A 22,399-nucleotide genomic window follows, 5' to 3' on the forward strand; every position below is an offset into this window, starting at 1 on the left:
AGTCACCCACATTCACTGGTATTAGATTCTATTCGTGAGGAAGTACATCAATATCCGGATCTCATGTCATTATATCAGGATATTCAACAGGGGACAGCAGCTCCTCATTGGACGATTCAGGATCGTCTCATACTGTACAAAAACAAGATCTTTATGCATCATACGTCCCCACTTCTTCACACCATCCTGTCCTCTATCCATGATAGCACACATGAGGGTCGATAGAAAACATATTTCCGAATCAGTCGGGACTTTTACTGGAAGGGCATGAAGAGCACAATTGCTGATTATGTAGCTGCTTGTCAGATTTGTCAACGAAACAAGGCCGAATCTTTAAGTCCGGCAGGCCTATTGCAACCTCTGCAACTACCGTCTCAAATCTGGTCTGACATTTCCATGGACTTCATTGCTGGCCTTCCCGTTTCATCAGGTAAATATGTGATATTCGTCGTCGTTGATCGGTTTTCAAAATATGGTCACTTCATTGCTTTGGCGCATCCATATACTGTTGCTCAGGTCGCTCAATTATTTATGGACAACATTGTCCGATTACACGGAATTCCCTCATCCATTATCAATGATAGGGATGCCATTTTTACTAGTATGTTTTGGAAGGAATTATTCAAATTACAGGGCACCCAATTGGCATTTTCGTCTGCATATCACCCACAAATAGAAGGACAAACAGAGGTTGTCAATCGCACGATTGAAATGTATCTTCGTTGTTTTGAGGGGGACGCACCTAGACGGTGGGTGAAATGGCTTTCTTGGGCAGAATTTTGCTAGAACACATCTTACCACACAACACTGGGAACTACACCTTTCAGGGTCGTTTATGGCAGAGATCCACCTCGTCTGTTACCATATGAACCAGGGGCATCCAAAGTCATCACTTTGGACCAAGCGTTAGTTGAAAGAGACGCTATGCTCATTGAGGTACGTACTCATCTACAGGAGGCCCAACACTCTATGAAACGCTATTATGATAAGAAGCACCGGGAGGTATCTTATTTCCCTGGAGACTATGTGTGGTTAAAGCTTCAGCACTACCGCCAGCTGTCTATGACTGCATCCAAGCGCCATAAGGTATCTCCAAAATATTATGGTCCATTTCAGGTGTTGGACAAAATTGGGCCCGTGGCATACCGCTTGCAGCTACCACAGGAATCAAAGATCCAGAATGTATTTCACGTCTCCCAATTGAAGCCCTTCCAGGGTGACTCGCCCCTACTGCACACTCCACTACCACCACTACATGAGGGCAGAGTCCTCTCTATTCCAGTTCAGGTGGTAAATGCACGCCACATTCAAGGTGATTGGGAAATTCTTGTCCAGTGGGCAGATGCCGACCCCAGCGACACCACATGGGAGCCGTTATCAGCATTTCGACTCTTATATCCTTCCTTTGAGCTTGAGGACAAGCTCTTTCTCCAGGAGGGGGGTGATGTTATGGACTCTATAGCATCACGAGTTACCAACAGGCGTAGGAATTAATGAATGTGTTTTTCAATTTCCATGTAATTGTTTTTGGTTTGGTTTTGTCTTTGGTTTGGGTTGGTTTAGCATTTATTGGTTTGAACCCTTGACCCAAGGGGTCTTTAGTGTTTTGGACGTCCTCAACCCAATTTAAGGGGACGGCTAGGGTAATGAGAGATATGAATTGAGTCTACTTTAGCTAGAGTAAATTAGATAAACAGGTCAAGAGCTTCTTCAAGCTCTCTCACTTTTTCCCCAATTCGTTTCCGAAATTCTCTTTTCCGAAATTCAATCTCCATCATTTCCTTATTCCATCTCAACGTCAAGCAAGGTAATGGACGGAAGAGAAGAGAGGAGGGTGACAAGATCCATGGCTCGTGAGGATCCTAACACATTGTGCAACAAGGTCAATAATAACTTCATGTTTTAGACCCTCTCTGTTCCCAGGATCTAAAGCATTTAGCATCTCCGCTTGTACATCCATAATACCCCGAGCATTTTGAATTTCTGCTAGGCTCAAGGTTGGAAGATCAGAATCAGCTGTTTATTACCGATCATTACGTATATTTGGTGGATAAGAAGAAAGAGGTTGCGACTTTGGAGGTGTATATATGGGTGCTGCCCTATCGGGTCTCCGAGGAAATATTGCTCGAGCACGCAACAACTCCTGATATGAAGCATAATCTTGTGAATATCTTGCCCTTAAACCACCAAAAGCCTCTTGCCATGTATCTACTAGGACCAATAATTTCTCCTTGACATGAAAATCAGGCTTCTGTTTCACAATCCTCACCATCTCGTGCAGAACATATTTCTTCGCAACATGCATATGAACTATGTCTCCACCCAAAAGAATTTGTGGAGGGTGATGGCCTTGACCATCCCCTGCAAGAAGAACAGGAAAACCTACTGTTGAGCCAGCATTTCTGACAGCACCACTGTTAAAGTGCATCATGACAATTATATCAGCGTATCCTTCGACCTTGTTGTTGTGGACTCAATAGCACACCGAGTCACACAACGAAGAAGACAACAACAACTCACTCAATAGGATTTAATTCTTATATTTCTTTGAGTAGGATTTATTTCTAATATTGTTTTAAGTAGGATTTATTTCTTATATTGTTTTAAGTAGGAGTTATTTCTAATTAATTTTTATGTAAGGGCATTATGGGGAATTATTGTAACCCTAACCCTAAAACTCCCTATTTAAGAGATAGGTATGAATGAAATAGGTAAGCTTTGAGATTTTAGAATAACCTAGTCTAAATAGGTTGGGATCACCTCTTGATCCCGAGTTTAGGGTTTACTCCAAAACTCCAACCTATCATTCACCCTCCATTGCCATCCATCTTCACCCAAATTCATCCACGATCATCGCTACTAAGAAAAGGAGCTTCCTGCCCCTTTTCCGAGCCCCAAGAGGAGGTTTATCCTCCTCCTTGGTAGCAGCAGCAAGGGAGGCTCAATTCCTCCCTTACCAAGCAGCAAAGTGAGGATTTTTATCCTCAAATCTTGAGCAATTCCTGGTGCAACATGGGAGCTGATCATAGCATCAAAGAAGAGGTATTAATCTATCCCAAACTCGTGTTTCAAGTTATTTAAGAAAGAAGGATTGCATTCTTAGCTAGAGCAGCAACAAAGAGGGCCAAACCCTCTTTGCCGTGACCAAGAAAAGAGAGCACCTTGCTCTAGCAAGGTCAGCATTGTTGTGGGGTCTTCTACCTAGCACAACAACTCGGTAGGACCCTGAAAAGAGGATCTTTCCTCCTGGCCAAGCATTGGTTAAGGAGAAATACTCATACACAGACCCTTGACGTAAAGTGAGTAAATTCTGAGTGCTGGATTCACAAATCCCACGCCGTGTTACTCGATCCATGACCCGGGACCGTAACACTTGTGTATGGTAGCTTCAAATGGTTCTCCTTCTGGTGCTTCACCATATGCAACATCATCGTTGCATTCTAACTCAACAAAAAGATTGCCAAATGCAATTTCAGGTTTCATTGCAGGTTTGACATCTTCAACAAAACTAGACTTTATTTGTGCAGACTCAACTGAGGCACTACTACTAGCAGCAACATGCAGCACTGATTCCTCTTTCTCCACATACCCAATCGTACGCTGAGCTCGAATAGCATAATCAATGAACAAGCATGCATTCCTATCAACATATACAGCACTCCTGCATACTTCTGCATTCTCAAAGGTCACAAATCCAAAACATTTGGATTTCCCATCCCCTTCTCCCATTAGTACAGCGCATATAATGTTTCCACACCTACCAAATAGTTTCTTCAAATCCGAAACAGCCACACTGCTGCTGTATTCATTCACCACAATAGAAGTCATCCCATTCTATTCTTCAATCCTAGCAATTGTGCTTTGCTGGTCTGGGGCATTGTTCTATATTTTTAAAGCCATTTCAAGCAACTTGAGTGCCTGTTCAGGCTCATTCATAGACTCATAGATGGCAGAAACATCAGGTAGACCACTTCCAATCTCCTCACTAGGGATCCCAGGGGCAGGCTTACTGTAAATGCAGAGAGCATTCTCACAGTAAGATATTGACTCCCTTATTTGACCAGTCACATTATATAAAGCTGCTAAACGAACAAAGATTGAAGCCACAGTCGGATGGTTGCCTCCTTTGGTGGACTTGAAAGCAGTAAGGGCTTTCCGATAAGCAAAATCAGCCTCAACGTATCAGCCAAAGCTAGATAGGTGTCCCCAATGCTACAGTCCACTGAAGCCACCTCTGCGTCCTTGCCATTGGAGACCAAGGCCATGCTGGCAAGAAGAAGATGCTCAAGAGCAACCTCATGATCTCCTTTTGTATCACAGAGTAGACCCATTAGCCTCCTATCTACAACCCCGTCAAGAGAAGTAGGTGTCCCATTATCTTTATGGATATCAAGATATGTCTGGAACAAATTCTGGGCCTCGTCAAACCGAAGTGCTTGGACATGGGCCTCAGCTACATAATGGCAAGTCTCCCCCACCCTTGGATCCTTTTCACCCAATACTTGCTTCTGGATTTCTAGGCCCATCTTGTAACACTGTATGGAATTTTCAAGTTGGCCGACCATTGCATTAGTATCACCCAATGGCATATGGCCAATAATTTGGCAAGAGCATGCTCCTGACCTTCATGCAATTTGGGAAGTTCAATTGAGAACTCAAGAGAGGGGATAGCTTGACTGTACTGTCCCAAGCTGCCGTATATTGCTGCTCCCACTTGCAAACACATCACTAGCTCTAAGCTTGGTTTTCCATCAGCACATTTAGCATCAACATCAGCATGGCTCCATGGAGTGGCATATTTCTACAGTGTATCTGCATCCAAGTGCATAATATAAGACCTCAATTTATTTGACTTTGCCTCCATGGAGTCCAATTGACTTTGTTCAAAATCATCTTCTTTCATGCTCTCTGGAAGAGTTGTCATGGTGTTGTCAAGTTGAAACCTCGGATTGATCCTTTGAAGAAAATAACAATACATTATGGATGCTGCATATAGCTTTCCTAGCTTCAGCTTACTGATCTGAACAATGGCGTTGAGGGAGAGATGGTTCTGGATCATTTCAAAGGCTTCTGCAGAATGAATTGACTCAAGTTTCGGTTCGTGGTTTGATCATGATTCTATAGTCGCAATAGGATCAGATGGAAGGGAGATTGAGGGTATCATAGATATATTTTTGTCTATGATCTGTTGTACAATCAAGCAATAGAAAATCTCCCCCAAAACAACTTCAATTTGAACCCCACATCCGAAATTTTGAAGACTCACAGCCGAATAGATACTGTGCTCATCCACAGAACAACAAATCCCCCCCAAAAACATTTTTTGGGACACGCTTAGGTTCACGACAATAGAAAAATAAAAAATCCTCCATTCAATTTTTATTTTCTTTCCCGGAATCCCAAAAAAAAATTTCTCTTGCATTGTAGAGACTTCATCACTTAGCTGCACGAATTTCTTCATCTTACCGCAAAATTGAATGCAAAGTTGAGGGTGTCGAAACTTACCCCACCCAATTTGGAAATTGGGTTCCCTTTGTTCTACTGAGAGGTGGATAGTGAGTGGGAGGTGGTGGCCAGAAATCCAATCCCACCGGAGTTGTTTCCAATGGCATCGATGGAGCCTCCTCAGTGTTCGGTGGCGAAGGGCAGCCCTTTGGGGCTTTGCCATTTCAGAGTTTTCTCTGTTGATGGTGATGAACCGACCTTCTGCCCACCGTGATAATGGATTTTGGGAGGTCGAACCCAAATTAGCATTGACCGACGAGATTGTGGCTGCATGCCCCTCCGATTTCAGATTTCCAAGGTCCTTCTTGGAGATTTTTGAGGCCCTCATAGTCAAATTTGGGGTTGCAGCAATATCTTCCCCCACCGACAATGTTTGGGCAGAAAACCCTGTCGAATGCCCCAAATCTTGGTCCCTACTGTGCGGCTTAGGATCTCCCTACGGAGAAATTTTGAAAGTTTCCGAGACATGGCCTTTCTGCTCATCTAAAACAGCATTTGCCTCTTCTGCAGGGACATCAGCCGGTAAAGAAGACAAAATCTTTGAATTTTCTTGCCATTGGCCTTTCTGCCCATCTGAGATAGCTTCTGCTACCTCTTGTGCGCATATTTCATGGTCGGATATTTGAGGTCGTGTGACTTTTCTGTGGGAGCCAATTGCTTCCTTGCAAGAAAATTTGTCACATAGGCTGCACACCATTCCAGTATTTTTTTTCTTTTCAATGCTAATCCACCGCATTTCTTTGATTTCTCTATGCATCACCATCCATTTTTCTAGGGATATTTCTTTGTGCATCGCCATCCATTCTTCTGGGGAATAACCCATTGTGTTCCCGCTCTGATACTAGTTGTTACAGTCCCGGATCTAACACAAAGAGTTATTGTTGACGTTCTGGTTCGGCCATGGGGAATTGTAGAAAGATAAGGTGGAATTGTAGGGAGACATGGAGAACGAAGATCAAGCCAAAAGGAAGCTTGAAAACCCTAGAGCTTGTTGAGGAGAACTCTAAGCCTGTTTACACTAGATTTAACCTAATTCTCAATGGTTATTTTTCTCATTACTCTTACCCCTTAAATAGGGTTCACCCTGTTAGGATTTAATATAAAATATTACAAAAATACCCCTATAAATAAAATATTCCAAAAATACCCCTATAAATAAAATATTCCAAAAATACCCATGTGGCCTAAACTGAAATAAAATAAAGTAAATTAAAAAAATAAAATAATAATAATGTTATTGTGTTCATAACAGTGATGTTGTTGAAGCCAATGCAAGTTCAGGGGTTTTGGCATTGTCTAAAAAAAGGGGTGATGCTGGTCATCTCCTTGGGTCAGTTGGGACAGTTGAAGCAATCTTTGATATCATGGCATTACACTATGGAATGGCTCAACCAACCATTCATCGTTACCATGCAAATCTGTTATGGACTCCATAGCATCACGAGTTATCCATAGGCATAGGAATTAAATTATGTCAATTTACTTTTCATGTAATTTCAATTCGGTTTGGTTTACTTTATTTGGTTTGGTTTACTTTGGGTTGGTTCAGTGTAATGTGGCGTGAACCACTTAACCTATGGGTCATCTTTGTATTTTCGTCCTCAACCCTATTTAGGGGAACGTGAAGGAAAAGAGAGGCAAGTATTGAGAAAATTATATTTTACAGGTCAAATTCTCCCTTAGAGGTCTAGGTCGGATTTCTCCCTTTGAGGTCTAGGGTTGAACTTCCTCCAAAGCTCCTTCGTTCTAATTGAGTTCCACCATTACTCATTCAAGAAACAAGAATTCTCTTTCAACGTCAAGATCATCCATGGAGGGAAGAGAGGAAAGAAGGTTGACTCGATCCATGGCAAGGGAAGAACCTATCATCTTGGTATCAGACAGGTCCACCCTTGGGGATTCCACTTCCCCTGACGATTTGAGACAGTTAGTGGAAGATACTAGGCAGAGGACAGATAACCAAGCTCATGCCCTAGAAGAGGTGCGTCAAACAACCTCTGATTTGCATGAGGCAATAAAATCAATGGATGCTGCCATCCAAGCTCTCCTCCGGCGACAAGAGGACCATGACACACGAGCCCAACCTCCAGCTGCCTACTCTCCACCGACCGACCACCATCCATTCCACCCACCACCTCTCCCACAACCACCAATGCGTCAACACCATCCCCATCTGGGGCCTGCCGTTCAAGGACCAAACACTGTGCCCAGGTATTTAAAACTTGACTTTCCTACGTATGATGGGTCTAAGGACCCTTTGATTTGGTTAGCCAAGTGTGATAAGTTCTTTTATCATCAAAAAACGCCTGCGGATGAGAAAGTGTATTTGGCCGCCTACCACATGCTCGATGAAGCGCTTCTATGGTACCACCAATTCCGAAATGACCAAGTGGTTCAGGATTGGGCAACTTTTAGACAGTCTTGCATGATGAGATTTGGTCCTCCAGCTAGTAGCAATCCATTGGGAGAATTAATCAATTACAAACAAACTGGAACACTAGAGGTGTACCAACAGACCTTCTAGGAAAGGTTAGCCCGAGCAAAGCAGTTTGTTAGCCACACATAGTATGTTCATATTTTTACTGCTGGTTTGACAGAAGCTCTGCGTTTAGAAGTTGAATTACATGCTCCTACAGATTTAGACCACGCTATGAATTTAGCCCGGGAAATTGAGCACAAGCAGCGTGTTCTAAAGGAGTCACTGGTCAGAAAACCAGCTTGGCGAGGGAGGCACAATGCCTCAGTGCCAAACCCTTTCCCTGGCGCACCAAGATTTAGAGACAGTGCAGCCCCACGCCCAGACATCTCTAATTCGGCTCCACCTGCTCCTTACTTCAAAAAACTGACTAGATAGGAAATGGACCAGAGAGAGGCCAAGGGCCTCTATTTTAACTGTGATGAATAGTATGTCATTGGACACCACTGCAAACGATTATTCAGTATATGTCTGTGGGAGGATGGAGAAGAAATACCACCAGGGAGAAAATAGTGGAAACTGACCAAGAAGGTCCAGAGATTTCCCTTCATGCTATGACTGGTCTACGCAGTGTAAGCACAATGCAGGTTAAAGCCCAAGTACATCATTTACAGTTACTGGCTTCAATTGACTCGGGTAGTACACATAATTTCATCAGTCAGCAAGCGGCAGAACAACTTGGGTTAGTAGTACAGCAACAGACTGGTCTTTCTGTATTAGTAGCCAATGGGGCTAAAATTACTAGTGTAGGCATATCACCAGCCACACACTTTGATATTGAGGGATATGCATTTGTTGCAGATTTTATGGTGATTCCACTATTAGGATTTGATTTGGTGCTAGGAATTAAATGGCTACAATTGTTGGGACCAATACTATGGGATTTCCAAGCTCTGACCATGTCTTCTATAGAGGACCAACATCAGATTATATTGCATGGCACACAAGCACCACTCACCTGCGTACTACAGGTTGCCCAAGTTCAGTCCACAAACACATGTAAATTATCTCACTTACTTACAAAATTTGAAGATATCTTTCAAGACCCTACTGCCTTTCCGCCACTTAGGCACTGTGATCACCATATCCGTTTGAAAACGGGTACCGAGATGGTAGTGGTGCGTCCATATCATTACCCTCACTTACGGATGGATGAGATTGAAAGGCAGTGCCAGCAGATGTTAGCACAGGGTATTATTCAGCCCAGCAGGTCTCCTTTTTCTTCACCGGTATTACTAGTCCGCAAGCATGATAAGTCATGGAGGTTCTGTGTGGATTACCGACAACTCAATGCCCATACGATTAAAGATAAATTTCCTATTCCAGTGGTGGATGAGTTGTTAGACGAGCTACATGGAGCTACTATTTTTACTAAACTCGGTTTGAAATCTGGCTATCATCAAATCCGAGTACATCCATCAGATGTGGAGAAAACAGCGTTCCGCACGCATCACGACCATTTTGAATTCCTCGTAATGCCATTTGGTCTGTCAAATGCGCCTTCCACCTTCTAGGCCCTCATGAATGAAGTATTTTCTTCTCTCTTGAGAAAATATGTATTGGTATTTTACGACGATATTTTGGTCTATAGCAACAACTGGGAAGAACATCTTCAGCACCTGCACCAGGTATTTTCTCTTATACATTCACATCATTTGGTTTTAAATCGGTCAAAATGTTCTATGGGCACATCAGAAGTGGCATATTTGGGCCACGTTATTTCAGCACCGGGGGTGAAGGTAGACCAGAGTAAGATACAAGCGGTCACATATTGGCCTATTCCTACATCTATTACAACCTTAAGAGGATTTTTGGGCCTAGCTAGATATTATAGAAAATTTATTCGTAGCTATGGCCAGCTTGCAGCTCCTCTCAACAATCTCCTCAAGAAAAATGCTTTTACCTGGTCAGAGGCAGCAGCTCATTCCTTTCAGCAATTGAAAGATGCCTTATCATCAGCCCCAGTTTTGCAACTCCCCGACTTTGAGGAGTCCTTTGTAGTGGAATGTGATGCTTCGGGGGGCGGTATTGGCGCAGTATTGCACCAACAGGGCCACCCGATTGCGTATTTTAGTTGTCAACTGGGCCAACACCACCACAAGTTGGCAGCTTATGAGAGGGAATTGATCGGATTGGCGAAAGCTATACAACATTGGTGCCCTTATCTATGGGGACGTTCTTTTTTGATTCGCACTGATCATTGCAGCCTCAAGTATCTTCTTGAGCAGCGTCTCACTTCTTCACCACAACAGCATTGGTTAAGTAAGCTTATGAGGTTTGACTTTTATATCGAGTATAAACCGGGAAGTTTGAATGTAGGGGCTGATGCCTTATCTTGCCGGGATGTTCTAGAGCCGCAATTAAACACCATTAGTCAGCCTAGAGCTCTCTTGTTGGATTCTATACGGGAAGAGCCACAACAGTACCCGGATATTATCTCCTTATGCCAGGATATCCAGCAAGGGACAACGGCACCACATTGGAGGGTTCATGACAATCTCGTCCTCTACAAAACAAAAATTTTCTACACCACACATCCCCTCTAATTAACAACATTTTAGCCTCCTTCCATGATAGAACACATGAGGGCCGACAGAAAACATATTTCCAGATCAGTAGGGAATTTTATTGGAGGGGCATGAAGCACAGTATAGCTGATTATGTGGCGGCTTGTCAGACTTGTCAAGGGAATAAAGCTGAAACATTAAGTCCAACGGGGTTGCTCCAACCACTTCAGCTTCCGTCACAGGTCTGGTCTGATATTTCTATGGACTTCATAGATGGACTTCCCTCTTCATCGGGGAAATCTGTTATCTTTGTAGTGGTGGATCGTTTCTCTAAATATGGGCATTTCATTCCTCTGGTGCATCCTTACATTGCAACTCAGGTCGCTCAACATTTTATGGATAACATTGTCCGCTTACATGGGATGCCTAATTCAATTACCAGTGATAGGGATGCAATCTTTACAAGTACCTTCTGGAAAGAACCCTTCAAGTTATAGGGCACAACGTTAGCCTTTTCGTCAGCCTACCATCCGCAGACTGATGGTCAGACAAAGGTCATCAACAGAACCATTGAAATGTATCTCCACTATTTCGTGGGGGACTCACCTACGAGGTGGGTTAAGTGGCTCGCCTGGGCTGAGTTTTGTTACAACACCTCCTACCACAGTGCACTCGGCACAACCCCATTCAAGGTGGTATATGGTAGAGAACCTCCCCGTCTTTTAGCCTATGAACCAGGGGCCTCTAAAGTCGCCACTTTGGACCAAGCATTAGCTGAAAGAGACACATTCATCACTGAGGTGCGCACTCATCTACAGGAGGCACAACATTCTATGAAAAAATATTATGACAAGAAGCATCGGGAAGTCTTCTTTTCTCCTGGAGATTATGTTTGGTTGCATCTCCAACACTACAGGCAACTGTCGTTGACAGCCTCCAAACGTCACAAGCTCTCTCCAAAATATTATGGTCCCTTTCAGGTGATGGACCGCATTGCAACAGTGGCCTACAGATTGTAGCTTCCGCCAGAGGCCAGAATTCACAACGTCTTTCATGTCTCACAATTAAAGGCCTTCCAAGGTGATTCACCTTTGCTTCACACCCCGCTGCCCCCACTCCATGAGGGACGTGTACTTTCTACCCCGGCACAGGTATTACAAACTCGTCGTATTCAGGGTGATTGGGAGATCTTAGTGCAATGGGCAGCTGCTGACCCCAGTGACACGACATGGGAGCCATTAGCGGCGTTTCGCACCCTCTACCCATACTTTGAGCTTGAGGACAAGCTCTTTCTCCAGGGGGGGGTGATGTTATGGACTCCATAGCATCACGAGTTATCCATAGGCATAGGAATTAAATTATGTCAATTTACTTTTCATGTAATTTCAATTCGGTTTGGTTTAATTTATTTGGTTTGGTTTACTTTGGGTTGGTTCAGTGTCATGTGGCGTGAACCACTTGACCTATGGGTGATCTTTTTATTTTTGTCCTCAACCCTATTTAGGGGGACGTGAAGGAAAAGAGAGGCAAGTATTGAGAAAATTATATTTTACAGGTCAGATTCTCCCTCAGAGGTCTAGGTCGGATTTCTCCCTTTGAGGTCCAGGGTTGAGCTTCCTCCAAAGCTCCTTCGTTCTAATTGAGTTCCACCATTACTCGTTCAAGAAACAAGAATTCTCTTCCAACGTCAAGATCATCCATGGAGGGAAGAGAGGAAAGAAGGGTGACTCGATCCATGGCAAGGGAAGAACCTATCAAAATCCTGTTTTCCATGATGGTTTCAAGCCTTTGAGTGTTTCAAGGTATAGATAATTGAGTGGGTTAGTGCTGTTGAGTCTTCTCAATCCTAGGGGGCTGGTCATGATGTTGTTGCTGCCATTCTAGAAAAGTGTGGGCAGTGCCACCTTGCCAATGGGGGGCCACCGTGAAGGGCTGTTTCACACTAGTCCAGGACTGATGGATTGCAGAAATGCTACTTGAGGAGATGTGGCGCCGTTTGGCAAGCATTCCTACCTTCGACCTTGAGGACAAGCTCATTCTCCAAGGGGGTGTAATGTTATGAACCCAACAGCAGGCTGAGTCATGCGGACGTCGTGGCTGAGTCAATTACTCAGTCATTTAGTTTATTTTTCAAGTTAAATGCCATGGAGGGGCAAAATTATAATTTTCTCTTGAACCTTGTGGACATGAACCCTATTTAGAGGGGAAATGGAATGAAAAGAGGGAAGTCTGAATTTAGGCTAAAACAGAGGGTTTGAGTTCTCCTAAATGAGCACAAGGGTTTTCAAGTTTCCCTTCGGCTTGATTTTCTATTTTCTTTTCTTCTTCCGTACGAATCGTTGTGTTAGATCCAGGGACCGAAACATCTACCGAACATCTATGAAATCCAGCCCATATGAGGGCTTGGCTAAGATTTTTGAACCACGCTCAAGGAGACTGTTTCAGACCATAAAGAGATTTCTTTAATCGACATACTGATTCCCCCTCAACCACATAACCAGGTGGTTGTTACATATAAATCTCTTCTTTAATTTCCCCATTAAGAAAAACATTCTTCACATTAGTTATAAAATACGTACCGAGTTCATTTTGGCCACTCGAGAGAAAGTTTCCTCATAATCAATACCATAACACTGTGTGTAGCCTTTACCAACAAGGCAAGCTTTAAGGCGATCATTGGACCCATCCGGATTATGTTTCATCGTAAAAACCCACTTGCAACTGATAGGTTTTTTTTCTAATGGCAGAGGAATGAGAGTCCATGTCTGATTTTCATATAGTGTCGGCATTTCTTCGTCAATTGCCACCTTCCACCCTAGACGTTTCAGAGCCTTCTGGTAGGACCCTGGGACTGATATGGAGGAAATAGATGAAAAACATTGACAACATAGAGGTGATAAACGATGGTGAGACACAAAATTTGAAATGGGGTAAGAGATGGAAGGCCTAGTGGCAGTCCTGGGTTCTTTTCTCAAGGCAATTGGATGAGTATCATATTGTGGGCCAAAAACAACTGGGGAAGATGAACTTTACTCGGTGGGATCCGCAAACTCAGTAGGTGTGGTGTCAGCTAGTGTGTCTGGGGGTTGAGTCATTTCTGTATGAAGGGGCACAACCGTTCAAGGAGAACCTAGTATTGAAGATAGGCCTGGAGGGGCACTATCAGAATAATATGAAGAGTCTTAAAAAAAGTGACATCTCTGGACACAAGTAAACATTGGGGAGTGGGATTATAGAAAACATAGCCCTTTTGTGTGTGAGAATATCCCAAAAAAAAATAAAAATACATTTGATAACTTTTGGATCGATTTTACTGTGTTGTGGGGAACTAACATGAACAAAACATTGACACTTGAAGGGAAGTGCAAAAGGGTCATCATTTCACAATAATTTCGAGTATGGGGATTTGTTACCTATAACAGAAGAAGGTAGCCTATTTATAAGAAAACATGCAGTGAGAACGGCATGAGACCAATAAAATTTTCCACCATTAAATGTTCCAAGAACAGGAGTTCTCTTCCAGCGTCAACAACCAATCTGGAGGGAAGAGAGAGAAGAAGGGTGACAAGATCCATGGCCCTGGAAGATGCCAACATCTTGGTATCAGATAGGTCCACCCTTGGGGATTCCTCTTCCCTAGAGTATTTACGTCAACTGATTGAGGAAAATCGTCAGAGGACAAAGGCTCAATATCAATCCATTGACACGGTTCATCAGACCACTACTGACCTGTGTTCGGCCACGGCAGCCATGGATGCATCAATCCAGCTCCTCTGACGATGACAGGAGGACAGTGGGCTTCGACCACCGCCATTGGGAAGCTATACACCATCGGTAGAGCACCACCCCCCACAGCTGCACCACCCACATCCCCAATTGGGACCTCACTCTACTGCCCCTAATTCGGTTCCCAGGTATGTGAAATTGAACTTTCCTACATTTGATGGGTCTAAGGGCCCCTTGATCTGGTTACACCGATGTAACTAGTTCTTTTATCATAAAAAAACATCGGCAGATGATCGGGTCCAGTTGGCCGCATTCGATATGCTCGATGAAGAGCTTCTATGGTTCCACCAATTCACAAATGAACATTTGGTTCCAGATTGGGATGTATTTAAACATTCTTGCATGATGAGGTTTGGTCCTCTAGCCAGTATCAATCCATTGGGCAAATTGGTGAATTTGAAACAGACGGGCACAATTGAAGTGTACCAAAAGACCTTCCAGGAACACTTGGCCAGAGCCAGTACCAATGTCAAGCCCTCCCAGTATGTTAACCTTTTTACTGCTGGCTTGACAGAGGCCTTGCGTCTGGAGGTTGAATTACATGAACCTAGAGATTTGGACCACACTATGAACTTGGCCAGGACCATTGATACTAAACAACGAGTTCTGAAGGAATCCCTAGTCCAAAGACTAGCTTGGCCAAGCAGGGTAACTACCAATGCACCCTCACCCTATTCAGGGCCTCCACGTATTGGACACAATGCAGCTCCACGTGTAGAGAGTTCTTCCTCCATGCCACCAGTACCATACATAAAAAAATTGAATAGACAAGAGATGGAACAGAAGAGGTCAAGTTTTATTTGTGATGAACAGAATGGCCAGGGTCACATATGCAAGAGATTATTCAGTGTGCTTCTCTGTGAGGATATTGAGGAAATACTCCCAGAAGAAGATAGTGTTGAGACAAAACATGATTCCCCAGCTATTTCACTCCATGCCATGACTGGCATGCACAGTTCCAACACAACGCAAGTTCGGGCCAAGCTGCACCATCTATAGTTACTAGCCTTAGTTGACTCTGGCAGCACGCACAACTTCATAGGTCAGCTAGTGGTAGAACAACTTGGGCTCGTAATTAAGCAAAAAATAGGTCTCTCAGTTGCAGTGGCCAATGGGGCCAAAATCGCCAGTGTGGGAATCTCTACACCCACCCCCTTTTGTATTGAGGGCTACTCCTTTATTGCCGATTTCTTGGTGATTCCACTGGCAAGATTTGATTTGGTACTCGGAGTTAAATGGCTTCGAATGTTGGGACCTATCTTGTGGGATTTTCAGGCCCTGACCATGACCTTCATAGAGTGCCAGCGTTAGATCATCTTGCATGGCACACATGCTACTATGCCCTGCACACTTAAGGCAGTTCAGGTCCAGAGCGCCGAGCACTGTAAGTAATCTCAATTACTTACAAACTTTGAAGATTTATTTCAGTATCCTACTGCTCTTTCGCGTATTCACCACTGTGATCACCGCATCAAATTGAAATTGGGGACAGAACCTGTGGTGGTTCGGCCTTTCCGTTACCCTGTTACGGTCTTGGATCTGCCATGGGTTACGGGTCTACCATGCATTACTGTAGGGATAGTAGGAAGACATGGGGAAGACGAAGATCAATGGAGGATGAGAGAATACGTGGGTTTTTTAGGAAAACCCTAACCTCAAGATCAAGAAGGTGATCTCAGGCCTATTTACGCTAGATTTAACCTAATTCTCAATGCTTGTCTTTCTCACTACTCACACCCCTTAAATAGGGTTCACCCTGTTAGGGTTTAAGATAAAATATTATAAAAATACCCTATAAATAAATATTATAAAAATACCCTTGTGGCCTAAAACTGAAATAAATAAAGTAAATTAAAGAAAACAACTAAAATAATAATGTTATTGCATGCATAACATTACACCCCCTGGAAGAACGAGCTTGTCCTCAAGCTCGGAAGTAGTGTCTGTATGCCGATGCCTCCACGTGCGCCCGCCCGAGAGAATGCCTTGCCGCCATAGGCATTTATGTCCCCTTCTAGTGCAAGAGGGAACCCTGGGCAGAGGAATGCACCAAGTGCTTCTTGAGCTGCAAATAAACTCAGTATTCCAATACCACAACCAACATCCAGAACTGTGGCATGGCTCATGAGAGAAGGACTATTCAGAATAGCTGCCCTATAAAAATCTATCCTCACCTTGTCGCTGATCAACTCTCCGCGAATTCCAAAAGAACAGTACACACCAAAATAATTCCCGTGTACATTCTAGATTGCTCTGGCAGCAACATTTGCAAAAGAAACCATCAGACTTTGTTTTGCAAATTTGACAACAATTGAGTGTTGAAGTGCAGCACTGCTCTCCTTTCCCAACAAGAACATCTCTGAGTCACAGTTCACACTTGTTACTGCTATAAGTCCACTGAAATTCCTCAAATATTTGGTTGAGCAGCACCTCAATTCTTCAGTCGCCACTGAGGCACTTCGAATAGCAGACACATGCAATATTGTAATGGCAGCCACCAGTGGACCCTTCGTCCTACTGGTCAACCCAGCCACAAAAAAACCATACATCAAGTCACACACTACGAAAATTGTCCGTGAAGGTTCTTTCATGTCTTCAAATCCACAAAGAACATTTCCACCAGCAGATTCCACACTGGCCATTAAGGTGTCAGCTGGAGGCTGAACATGGTGGTTTTTGCAGACATTGTATCCCTTAAGCAAAGCATGTCGTCTAGCTTTTGCTATGAAAACTGCATCCTCTACCCCAGACCTGTACTTATGCTCAAAATCTTCATGTTGTTGGACAAAAAATGACTCACCAACAAATCTCCCCTCCCGGAAGCTTGGTTTCAACCAGTCAGGTGAGACTATCCAAGCACCAGAACACAAGGCAGTGCAGAAATTTATAGTTCAGCTTACTTTTCCTGTGATAACATGGGTGCAAGAACTTCCATTAGAGGTAATAGAGCCCCCCAGGTCCTCAACTACCTTTGTCACCGGTGCTTGCTGCACATCATCAGAAATTTTCGTTAATATGACTACTGGATAGTCAAAGGAAGATATTTCCTCATTACCAACAACTTTAAAAGAAGTCTCTGTATTTCCCTCAGCATGAACTACCATAAAAGTAATCTGCTGTAGACTTCCAGGACTTACATTTGATATTGATTTATCCCTCACCATATCCAAAGAGTTCTGGACAAAGTTAGTATCATATTTACATTCACTTTCATCAGCAAGATCCCACCGTAAATCTTTCTCACAGTTGATATGATGGCCACCTTTAGCTTTGCTTGACTTGAATGAGGACAATGAGGATTCCCTACCTGTCCTCTCCTCACTGGGACCCCCATCTGTGCTGCAATCCCAGCAAGTGTGCTTGGCTGATCTCCTTTTGTATCACAGATCATACCCCTTATCCTCCTATCAGCAGCCTCTGCAAGAGAGACCGGTGTACAATGATCTTTATGGCTATCAAGAGTCGTCTGGCACAAATTTTGGGCCTCATCAAACTGAAGTGCGTGGACAAGGGCCACAACGACATCACGACAAGTCTCCCCCACCCTTGGATCTGTTTCTCCCAATACTTGCTGCAGGATTTCCAGGCCCAACTTATAACACTGTATGGAATTGGCAAGTTGGTCGTCCATTTGTTATGCACGCAATAACATTATTATTTTAGTTATTTTATTTAATTTATTTTATTTTATTTCAGTTTTAGGTCATAGGGGTATTTTTGGAATATTTTATTCATAGGGATATTTCTGTAATATTTTATTAAACCCTAACAGGGTGAACCCTATTTAAGGGGTAAGAGTAATGAGAAAAGGAAGCATTGAAGTATTAAGAATTAGGTTAAATCTAGCGTAAAGAGGCTTAGAGTTCTCCTCAACGAGCTCTAGGGTTACCAAGCTTCCCTTAGGCTTGATCTTCGTTTTCGTCTTCCCCATGTCTTCCTACTACCCATATGGTAATGCTTGGAAGACCCGTAACCCGTGGCAGATTGCAGATCCTCCCAAAGAATCCACCTGTCAGATCTGGGACCGTATCAACTGGTATCAAAGCGGGAACACAATGGGTTATTTTATATCCCAAGAAAGATGGATTGCTATGGGCAAGGAATTGGAGGAAATACGAGTACGGTTAGATGCTTCCATTGAGCGTTATGGAAGGGAAAAATTCGTTGTTGCAGCAAAACAGGTCATACGACCTCAATTCTCTATCTCGGACTGGTAGAACGGCCCATGGCCGAAAAAATCAAAAATTTCGTCTCGAGAGGCGGACGCAGAAAATCAACAGAAATCAGTCCTCCCTTGCTCACGGCAACAAGCCAATGGGGAAAATTTCCGTTCCGCACGGGAGGGGAAAAATTTCCCGGCCATTCCCATCGGGAAATATTTCCGAGAGTCTGTCTCGGCAAAATTCCAATCGGCGAAGCCTCCAAGGGCTGCTAGTCACCGCAGGAGCACCATGAGACTCCATCGACCACAATTCTGCCCTGTTCGGGGACATTCCAACAACAGAATCGTCGACATTCCAGTAGAAGATTGTCGGAGATATTTCCGCAGAAGACCGTCGGCGACAATTCAGCAGAAGACCCGTCGGCGACATTCCAGCAGAACTGTCGGCGATATTCCGAGAGCCCTCTGTCTCAGAAACTCTCCCATCGACGAAGCGAAGCCCCAACGGGCTGCTCTTCATCACTGGAAAATTAGGCGATTCCGTCGGTGCCGGGAGAGAGGAAGGAGACGTCCGTCGCCGGATTTCGTCAGTGCCGTGAGGAAAGGATCCACCGGCCGCAGTTCGGGAGTGCCGAAGGAAGAAGATGACTCCCGATTAAATTTTCCTAACTTAGGAAAATTTAATCTGCCCGGTCCGCTGACTCTCACGCCGGACCGGGTTTCAGAACCGAGTCAACCCAACTTAACTCGGACCGGCCCAAAAAAAAAAAAAAGTGGGCGTACAGAGGGGAATGTTATGCACGCAATAACATTATTATTTTAGTGTTTTCTTTAATTTGCTTTATTTTATTTCAGTTTTAGGTCATAGGGGTATTTTGGAATATTTTATTTATAGGGGTATTTTTGGAATATTTTATTTATAGGGGTATTTTTAGAATATTTTATTGTAAACCCTAACCGGGTGAACCCTATTTAAGGGGTAAGACTAATGAGAAATACAAGCATTAAAGTATTAAGAATTAGGTTAAATTTAGCACAAAGAGGCTTAGAGTTCTCCTCAACGAGCTCTAGGGTTTTCAAGCTTCCCTTAGGCTTGATCTTTCGTTTTCGTCTTCCCCATGTCTTCCTACTACCCCTACGGTAATGCCTGGAAGACCCGTAACCAGTGGCAGATTGCAGATCCTCCCGAAGAATCCAGGTGTCAGATCCGGGACCGTAACAACTGGTATCAGAGCGGGAACACAATGAATTATGGAACACAAGCTCGCATGGAGAAGGTATACAATTCCGCGGACAAACTTTGCAAAGAATTTGGAGAAGCACGAGCATTATATGAAATTTTCATGGAATGCTGGACAAGAGAGCCATGCGCTGCCGCAAAATTGGTCACACGACCTGAATTCGCCGAGCACGACAGCCGCACAGAAGACACAGAAGCTCTCTCGGACGAATAGAAGACTGTCTCGAGAAAGCTCTCCAAAAATCCAAAATCCGACGGCAAATACACCGGAATTTCAAAAACGGCAAAGGCTCACCATTTCCCAATGGACACCGTGCGTATCTCCACACCGAAGCTGCAGCAGGGAGGGGATTTCCTAATAGAGGAAATCCCGAAATCGTCGGCACCAGAGGATTTTGGGATGACCGAAAATCTGAAATCGGAGGTGAATAGAAAATTTCGTCGGCGCCGTAGGCAAAATTTCCGACGAAATTTCCGCTGGGCTCTATTCCGGGGGGCTGAGAAACAGAGGTTCTCTGTCTCGGCAATGCTCCCAGCGGCGAAGCCCCAACGGGCTTCTCGTCGCCACCGGCGAAGCAGGATAGTTCGTCGGCGCCATAAGAAACTTTTCCGCAAGGGATCTCGGTTCCGGGAGGCTGAGGAACGACGATTCATAAGTTTTCGAGACCCCTCTATCTCAGAAACTATCCAGGTGGTGAAGCCCCGACGGACTGCGATTCGCCACTGGAAAAACATGCTATTCCGTCGGTGCCGAGAGAGAAGAAGGAGACGGCCGTCGCCGGACTTCGTCTGTGCCGTGAGGAATGGAACTGCCGGCCGCAGAGTTCGGGAGCGGCCAAAGGAAGAAGACGACTTCCGATTAAATTTTCCTAACTTAGGAAAATTTAATCGGCCCGGTCCGCTGAGTCGCAAGCCGGACCGGGTTCCTGAACCGGGTCAACCCAGGTTAACTCGGACAGGCCCAAAAAAAAAACCAAAAAAAAAAAAAAAAAAAAAAAAAAAAAAAAGGAAGCGGGCAAACAGAGGGGGCATCATAGCTTTCGTGAATGCTACTTCAGCACCAGTGAAGACGTCGGCATACAGACACTACTTCCGAGCTTGAGGACAAGCTCGTTTTCCAAGGGGGTGTAATGTTATGCACGCAATAACATTATTATTTTAGTGTTTTCTTTAATTTACTTTATTTTATTTCAGTTTTAGGTCATAGGGGTATTTTTGGAATATTTTATTTATAGGGGTATTTTTGGAATATTTTATTTATAGGGGTATTTTTGGAATATTTTATTTATAGGGGTATTTTTAGAATATTTTAGTGTAAACCCTAACCGGGTGAACCCTATTTAAGGGGTAAGACTAATGAGAAATACAAGCATTGAAGTATTAAGAATTAGGTTAAATTTAGCATAAAGAGGCTTAGAGTTCTCCTCAACGAGCTCTAGGGTTTTCAAGCTTCCCTTAGGCTTGATCTTTCGTTTTCGTCTTCCCCATGTCTTCCTACTACCCCTACGGTAATGCCTGGAAGACCCGTAACCCGTGGCAGATTGCAGATCCTCCCAAAGAATCCACGTGTCAGATCCGGGACCGTAACACCATTGCATGAGTATCACCCAATTGCAAATGGCCAACAAATTTGGCAAGAGCATGCTCCTGACCGACATGCAAGTTGGGATTTTCAAGTGAGTGCCCAAGATAGGGGATAGCCTCACTGGACTGTCCCAAGCTGCAGTATAGTGCTGCTATCACATGCAAACACAACACCATCTGTAATCTTGATTTCCCAGCAGCATATATTTGAAAAGATTTTGCTGCCGGAAGAGCAAACTTCAGAGCCTTCTGGGGATTACACGCACAGTGACTGCGCGCATCAACAGCAAAATACAGCCCCCAAAAAAAAAATTCAGCAGTCCCCAAAAAACAATTTCTATGAATCCCGGCATCCCCAGAAAAATTCCATGTCGAAATGCATACATAGTAGTCATAATTCCCTCAATCTGGTACTGTTTCGTTGCTTCACAAAACAGAGAACGTCGAGGCAAAAAATTCAAAGCCGAAGCAGCCATGGAAACCAGAAAATTAAACCCCACATCAGCAATTCGAAGATTCACATCCACAGAAAAACAAAGCCACTCAAAAAAAAAATTCCGAGACAATTATCCCCCCAATTTGGAACTTGGGTATGCTCTGATCTGCCGAGAAGTGGAGTGCGAGTGGGAGGTGGTGGCCAGAAGTCACATCCCACCGGACATGTTTCTGATGGCGCCGATGGAGCCTCCTTCGTGTTCGGTGGTGAAGGGCTGCCCTTTGGGGCATCGCTGGTTGGGGGTTGTCCCTGTCGATGGTGAAAACCGACCTTCTGACGGCCGTGATAATGGATTTGAAGAGGTCGAACCCAAATCAGCCTTGACCGATGAGATTGTGGCCGCATACACCTCCAATTTCGGATTTCCAGGGTCCTTGGAGATTTTTGAAGCCCCCATGGTTGGATTTGGGGTCGCACCAGTATCGCTCACCACCGACGACGTTTTGGCCGAAAACCCTTCCGATTTCCCCAACTCTTCATTGTTGCTGTTCAGCTTTGGATTTCCTTGTGCGGAAATCTTAAATTTTTCTAGAGGCTGGCCTTTCTGCCCGTCCGAATTTGAGGTTGCCCCCACAGGGACTTCGGCTGGTAAACAGGACGAACATTTTGATTGTTTTGGCCCGTGGTTTGTTTCCCCGTCCAA

The 22,399-nt window shown here is 44.1% G+C and overlaps 1 pseudogene; it reads right to left on the reverse strand.

Annotated features, from left to right (window-relative positions):
• Positions 1-3,834: 3,834 nt before the first annotated feature.
• Positions 3,835-21,736, reverse strand: LOC137965302 (protein KINESIN LIGHT CHAIN-RELATED 3-like; annotated as a pseudogene).
• Positions 21,737-22,399: the final 663 nt, after the last annotated feature.

The sequence above is a fragment of the Aristolochia californica genome, unplaced genomic scaffold, assembly GCF_029961685.1.
Source record: "Aristolochia californica isolate CCGP_79_NKW_82.1479 unplaced genomic scaffold, dmAriCali1.0.hap1 SCAF_5, whole genome shotgun sequence".
NCBI classification, from domain to species: domain Eukaryota; kingdom Viridiplantae; phylum Streptophyta; class Magnoliopsida; order Piperales; family Aristolochiaceae; genus Aristolochia; species Aristolochia californica.